The 8,194-nt window shown below is 34.3% G+C and overlaps 1 protein-coding gene across 2 annotated transcripts in view; it reads right to left on the reverse strand.

Annotated features, from left to right (window-relative positions):
- The window catches only part of LOC108688004 (protein grindelwald), a 13,534-nt gene extending 9,262 nt beyond the window's left edge, over positions 1-4,272 (reverse strand). For both annotated transcript variants that reach the window (XM_018194062.1, XM_018194060.1), the window contains exon 1: positions 4,074-4,272. The gene's annotated coding sequence lies outside the window, so the exon portion shown is untranslated. The remainder of the gene's footprint in view (positions 1-4,073) is intronic.
- Positions 4,273-8,194: the final 3,922 nt, after the last annotated feature.

Raw genomic sequence — 8,194 nt, forward strand, 5'->3', positions numbered from 1 at the left:
TTGTTACTCGCTGCGTGGGATCAGTGAGCGCTGTGGTACATCTGGTACCGAATGGAACACAATACGTCTCGACGCACAATGCTTTAGGGTGTTGCCTGGTGTTGTAACAAATGAAAATCGAATGCGAACACATGGTGCAATCAACTCAAATAATCGTACAAAATAAAGCAATAGCAAAAACTATTTAAAATGAACAGAATATGAAAATGATAAAAATTGTTGTATCGTTTATTTATATTTATGTTTCGTATAACATACATATGTATTTACGATAATTTTATAAAATATTTCTCAAACTTCAAAATTCTATTGTTTTGCAGAAAATAATTTCAAATAATATCAATTAAAATCAATTAAGTCCCTGAATTTCAAAAGTTATATTCTCGGGAAATAATACCTGACGTATTTTATTCAAATACTTAATGTAGAGAAATGTAGACAAAATAAGAAGTGTATTTCAGTATTCCTGTAATATTTGTCAAATATGAATGAAGAAGGTAAAAAAGTTACAATGTATAGATAAAGAAGAATTTATGCTACAGTTTGTGCAAATACTATTTTTATTTTCTTATTTGATGCAATACAACTAAATAAATATTTTGATTTATGCGATGTATATTAGGTTGGTTAGAAAATTCGTGCCGATTTTTTAACACAAAATTATATTTACAATATCTTCATCAAAAATTAAAAAATTTAAATTTAAAAAATCGGTTTTGAAGCTTGAAATCTCTATTTTCGAAAAGTTATTATGTTTTTTGAATTTCTGTAAGTTTGGTAATTGTTACATACAGAAAACTACGAGCTGAAAAAGATGGAAAATTTTCTTCTAACTTTGAGTCTATCTATCATTTGCCCAAAAACAATTTATGAAAATTTTCGGCTTTCCATCTCAGTGAAAGCTTAAAGTTTTCCCTACAAAATCGTTTTTTAAAAATGTTCTTCAGATTTTTTATTACTGAGTTATCGAGAAAAATAAATAAAAGGTGCACTTTGATTATAATCGAGCTCATAACTTTATTAAAACTTTATTAAAAATCATCGTATTGCAATTTAAAAAATCAATTTTTAAAAGTAAAACTTTGCTCTATTGAGTGGTATAATACCAACAATAAATATATTCTATGTACAGGTTTGAGCTAAAAAAATCGGCACAAACTTTCTGACCAACCCAATATATAATTTAGATTATGTCATAATATGGCTACAAAGTAAAATAAATAATTAGAATGACAATGTAAAGTATATGATTATTTCGTACTGGAGAATATACTTAATCATTATATGTTCGAAGATTAAAACTCATAATTTCAAATAGGAAAGCTTTTTACACACATATACACAGTTAATTTTTGAAAGAAAAATTTCTTATATTTTTCAAATTGATCAAAATTTCATGAATATATATTATATATTAATAGATACTATTTAAAAAAAATTATATTATATATAAATTGATTTCTGTAAATTCTTTTTTTTCAAAAAATTGATTTATTATATATATAAATAATTAATAATCATTCACACATTTAAATCCATCGTATTTAAAGAATTTCAATGGCGATGTCTCTCAAAATAATTAAGAGCTACTTTATTTTCTTCACGATGCCTGTCTCTCAATATTATTTTAAAACGTTTATTTATCGCATTCTCACACGTTCAGACAAGCTTTCAGGTCTACTTTCCATTAAGCAATATCTCGATCTTACTGTTTTTAACGTTACAATCTACAATAACGGAAAACATTGCTAAGTATACCTTGCTCGAACTCTGCATCGAGAGACGTTTGCCATGGAAAGTCGGAATAGAGAAGTCAGAGGTAGGCGGTGGACATGCACGGTCGGGACACAGGAATGTTGCTTGACTGGTTCACGAGAAGGCTTTTACGCATGGCGAACCCGAACATCGTTGATATTCGCTCTTAAACTTCGACTACGATCAAAGGAATGAATCACAAATCAAAGTCGTCTATCGGATATTAAATAGCGTGATGTGATCGATTATTCATATAAGTGAGAAATTGTATGCTGTAATAGCATAAGATTTATGCTATATTGTTGCAGAAATTTCTGTTTCGATATCGTTAAACACTGAAATTATTTCCCGTGTGCAAACATTATGATTGACAACAAGATTTGGAATTCTTTTTGCTCCTTCTACTTGTTTTTTTTCGCATATTAGTTTGAAATTCAAAGCATAATTCAAAACCTATGTTTAGATGTTTTCATTATTCATGTCATTTTCACTATCCATTTGTACTAAAAAACCTATTAACATTTGAACGATTTTAGCTAAAAAGCTATCAGTATTTAGATATTTTAGTTGAACGCGATAAAAAGATATCAGTCAAACAAACGTTCAGAGTATTTCCTGTTTTAGTGCTAATTTAGCAAATAGTAATACGAAATTATCAGTCACTACATATAGTTATTTTAATTAGAAGCTGACTCATATCGTCACACGTACTTGGTATTTCGTTTCTTGTAACATCTTTTGCCCATTGATAACGCTATGCGTAACTCGCAGCCAGTCTTGTCACGTACTTGACGTCAGAATTTGTCGCGCGAAGCCGCGTCACACCGTACACGCGCGATCATCTTGTTTATGACGAAATGTCGCAAATGCTGTGGTAGCAATCTCAGAAGTAACTGCATTCGCGATGCAATCACAATTCCGCATTTTCTAATCCCGCGTAATCGACGTGCAAACTAGGACAAACGTTGCGCGACAAGCGTGTGTAATTAGGTACTAATTAATTATTAGTTAGTCACTCTTATTACAACATCGTCTAACACTCGATTTCAGAAGCTTCCCAAGCGATTTTCCACACGAATAACGATTGCAACAGTGCAGTGTAACGTCGCACTTGATTGATTTGTCCTTGCTCGAGCAAGTATTAATGTATATTTAATGAGTTTTCGGAAAGCATCGTCTGATACCGGAAATATGCATTTCATTGAAAGCTGCATGAATGAAACATAAATCTCTGAACTGTGAGAAAATATTAAAAAAAAGAATCTACAAAATTCTTTGGCTCTGTTTCGAGTTGATAATTTAGGAAAAGTTCAATTGGATGTCACAATCTTTTCATAACTTATTTTTTGTTAATCAAATACAAAGTTAACATTTTGTCAAAACAAAATCTTGAAATTCTATCAAACTGTAATCTTAAATTTTAAAGCTTGAAATAAAAATGAGAATTTTATTACTTTATGTTATGCTATTCATATATTAATCTATTTTAACAACAAACGTAGGTTTTTATTTTTGATAATTTTTACTTTTTTGTTAAACGGTAGAAGGGAATACTGACTCTAAATTAGGCAGAAAATTCTTTAAGTAAAATTTTTAGTAATTTTTCCCGAACATTGTAAATTCTAACATATGGTGTTGTATATCGGTACTTCCAAGTAGCGGAGATCGATATTATACATATAGAAGCAAGTGGATCAATGCGATACGAATAAATTGTGAAATTATCTTGATAAATGTCAAGCCTCGTCTTATGTATTCAACTATGTGATCGTTGAAGTCTCCGCGGATCCTCCTTGCATTATCGTCCAACGAAACGCGTGTTTTCGATGTGCGCACTTCGCATCTATGCGCCGATCAGCTCTAATTCGATTCGAGTAGCTCGGTAATCGGATTCTCGAGCATCTAATGACAACGATAAGCTCGTCAAGTCATGGACAATAATATTCTCCCAATGGTAACGATATTCTCGATCGAATATGTGTAAAATTAAAGACATTCGTACACACAAAGAAAGTTATTTTCCAAAAAGAGAATATTACAGAGAAGCATTCAAATAATCCTAAACCATTCATCGTTCGGACGTTTTTGTCGTATAATAAATATTGTATGTTGCAGACAGAAAGAAAAGTCTTTTAAATTTATTAAAAACAAAAAAAACAATTAAAGATTACGGTTTCCTCACATTAACTATAAAATTTGAGTATTTGTTTACCGAATTTTATGGCGCAACATCATGGAGAAACGAGTCGCGCCAAACTCTGTCAAATCTTTGCGCAATTGTGTAACAATTAAAAACACGATAAAGATCACTCACTTACCGAAATCATCCGTAAAGCGCAGTCCGCGCCCCGGACGTATGCACGAACTCACACACTCACGCACAATCACGTGCTACGCACCCCGACGTCCTCGGATTCCTGCATCGCGGTGAACGCGAACGCACGCGCGTACATTGTATTCGTTTCGCATGCAAACTTGTGAACGCGTACCATCGACGGTCCTCCACGCTTGACTGTCGATCGCAAGAACGCTAAACCGAACCGAGTTGGTGGCGACGACGGGTTCCATCAGGTTCCGAGACTCCCACTTCTTCGGGGAGTCGCAGTCCCTCCAACCAGCGCACCTGTCTCCCTGCCATCGCGTTCACCTATTCCGCCACTTCTCCCTGCGTCCTGTTCACCATTTTTCTCTCTCTCTCACCTGCCATTTACCTGTTGCCAGCTTGCGCGCGCACTTGCAATCCGCGATGTTCGATTGCCATCGGAGATCTGCAGTCGTCGACGACGATAGCACGTGTTGACGTGTCAAGCACGTGATTCTGATCGCGGAAGATGTCGATGCATCTTCCGGAAACTGAAGACTGACAGAAGCCTGATTTTTACGTTTTTATAATGTCTCTGTCTTTTTAGAAAAGAATATATATCCATTTTTGCCAAAAGAGAGATAAATCTTTATATATAAATTATGTAATGAAATATAAACTACGTAAAAAGATATGTCTTTTATGTATTTTTAATTCAATTATAGAACTTCCTTTAACTCTTTGCGACGTATTTTTTTCTATTAGCTCGAGTTCAATAAAATTCGGAAGATTTTTTGGAAATTAAAGTGTGATACCATTACATCTTACAGATAACTCAAGTATAAAAAAAGAATTAAAAATGTAAAAAAATATGTAAAAATGTTTAGGAATTATGAGAAATTAAATAGAGAAAGGTGGATCACTATGCCGTAAAAAAGTTAATATTACTTATTGGGTTGTCCGGAAAGTTCGTGCCGATGTTGAAGGAAAATTGAAACGCAGAAAATTTAAATTTTCTGTATACCTTTATTAAATTATATAGATTAGTCGGCACGAACTTTCCAGACAACCCAATACGTACAAAGAAGGAATGATTTTGTTAAAGTATCATAAAATTTCACTATAGATAGAAAAAAAATTTAGCTAGATTTGAAAATAACATTCTTGCAATCAGTTTAAGCTTACATAATTATTTTTATGGTTTGATAAAATTATTTTCAGATCTCTAGCTAAATTTTTAGACAACAAAACAGTTCTTTCTGTGTAAAATTATTTATTTATAAGAATTTAACATGTTCCGCGTTGCATGGGTCACTGACCTATTTTTCATTCAGACTGATATTTTATATAAAAAAAGAAAAGAATTATAAAATAATATTTTTTATCATACATGAATAATTATGATACATTATTGGAACATTAGGTCTTCTTTAATAATAATTTTCATAATTTTTTAACTATTATAAAAATACACGTTATTTAATAAATATAATAAGTACAAAGATATCGTGGATCACCGGTGATCACTTGTAGTGTGATAGTAAAGTTACTTTAATATTGATGGAACGTGTTAAAAATATTCGACTAACAGTGTCAATACATACAAAATAAATGTAATATTTGTTATCGACAAAATGTGCTCACTTGCAATGCAAAACGAGATAGCGATGTAAGACAGTTATGCAAATAGATATTGGGGAAGTAAAGCGTATACCGCACATAGTGGGATGACGACATACATATTTTTATTGCGTATTAAATGTTCATACAAAGATATAACAATGACTCTCGCGTATCCGCGGCGCTACAGGTGCTAACATTATTATTGCAGGTTAATATTGTTGTTCCAGAGGAATTATTGCGCATAAGAAGTTGATTGAGGGGGCGATTTGTCGAGTAGGAGGTCGATATGTCGAGCCATTTTGGTGCTATTATTTCTGCTTGTATGAAAAAGATGCTGCGAGCCGTCGAAAATTTCTCGAAACAATTTCGGAAACCGGAAGCGAGTCTCGCGGACATCGTCTTTTGTCTCATTTCTTCGTTGGAACTTCGATATTCATGTTGATTCAAATGTTTATCAAATTGTTACGCGTTGCACGATAATGTGAAAACGCTATTAAAAACAAAAATCCTAAGAGATTTGAAAAAATTTCACGACACCCCTGGTTGAGTATATTGCTCATTGACCATAGGTACCCATAAATTATCACGCTAACGTTGGTCCCCATAATCATTGAAGATATATCCGGCGCGATTGTGCCCGCTGTTGAAAATTATCGCAATAATTTTGGACCCTCCCGGTCTGCATATATCGCTATTGATTCAAAATGTAATCAAATAGTCATCAAAACATTTCGGTGAATCGTGGGTATCAAGATCACTTCCGGAGATATTTATCAACCAGGGACGTATCCGCGACGTGAATGACAGTAATTCACGAAATTGATTGCGAATGATCGAGGGATGATTCGAGATGAATTAGAGACGAACCATCATCCGCGAGCGAATCCTTTTGCGGAAACCTTCGATCGCGTCCGGTCGCTTTTTAATAGGAATGAAAATCCTTATGACAGTCGTGGACCTCGAGAGGATCTCAGTCTGATAATTTGTGCGTTTTTTGTTTTTAATCGTTCGTGATTACTAACACAATAATTGTCGTGAACACCCTGTATAAAGTATTCTGCTGCTCCCGGTCATCCTGCCTTTCCTGCTCGCTACTCAAAACACAATGCAGATTTTTTTTGCATGGTTTTGGCGTATCCGCGTTGATATCGATCGACACGTTCTATTTGTGTGAAACTTGATGAACTCCGTCGGGCGCATCCGACGCGCCGTATCTACGCACGCAACCACGCACACAACACACCCTCTTCTTCTTTTAATTCGCCTCTACCTCAAGCGAGTTCATTCCGGCTGAAATGTTCCGATGGGATTGCACCATGGATACGCCACGGTTGACTCCGTTTTCAGCCCACGAGCGCATACTCGTTGATCGCAGGTACCGGAAGTTATCGAACCCATGGTACTTGTCATCATTAAGGATGCACTCGGCGATTGTCGATTGATGGAACATTAGTCCCTTTGGTTATCTAGCACGAACCGTTAGGTAGAATAGTGATATAACTTGATAACAGTGAATCATAAATTTTAGGGAACATAACATCTATCTTTATGTTTTGTAAGTTAATATCTCTATAATCATATGATACTTTTTTTTAAATATCCGATTATCCTCTGATATGAAATTTTGGACTAAAAATATTGAGAAATATCGATGAAAAGATGAACAAATTAGAAACATCATTTTCAATTTGTCATACTCGATGGCTCATACATCGCAAATGACAATTGGTAATTCCCTCAGTAATTATGGGCAGCAAGGGCACTTTCGCGCAATTTTCCAACCAGAGTAATTATCTCATGCACACACATTCTCTCTCTCTCTCTCTCTCTCTCTCTCTCTCTCTCTCTCTCTCGCTCTGAAGCGTATTCATTCGCGACATGCGTTTATCGCGAATCGAGCGAATGCCAGATCGCGATTAATCATTATTACTATTACGATTGCAATCCGTAATTAGTCAATGGGGAGCACATAATTGTACGTTCAACATTGTAATCGGAAAACTTTTCGCGTTCCATTCCCCAATTATTAACGTATTTATTTTTATCGCGAGATAGTTCTACTAATGCTGTCAATACGGACCGACTAGTTTCTATATCCGGATGAATCGAACTCGATTGCGAAGTTAGAATTCAAAAATTCGCGAAAAAACTCTTCATCTCGAATCGCTAGTATCACGAATTTTAATTCCGATTGATAACTCGATCGTTACTAATTAAACTCGTTAAATTAAAATCAGCAATTTTGAAACTAATGAAAAAATAGATATAAAAAAATTTTGAATTACAAACTAAGTAATTAATAAACACATAATGTTGTTTTATAAAAAGCTGAAAAAATAAAAACTATTAACGTCTCGTTTTCTAATCGAGATCCATTATGGACAGATAGATAATCAGTAATATAATCATCATATTACACACACACACACACACACGCGCGCGCGCGCGCGCGCGCACGCACACGCATACATACACACACGTATGTTCTACGAATTAAGCTGCCTTTGCGTGTTG

Source organism: Atta colombica, unplaced genomic scaffold (genome assembly GCF_001594045.1).
Source record: "Atta colombica isolate Treedump-2 unplaced genomic scaffold, Acol1.0 scaffold224, whole genome shotgun sequence".
NCBI classification, from domain to species: domain Eukaryota; kingdom Metazoa; phylum Arthropoda; class Insecta; order Hymenoptera; family Formicidae; genus Atta; species Atta colombica.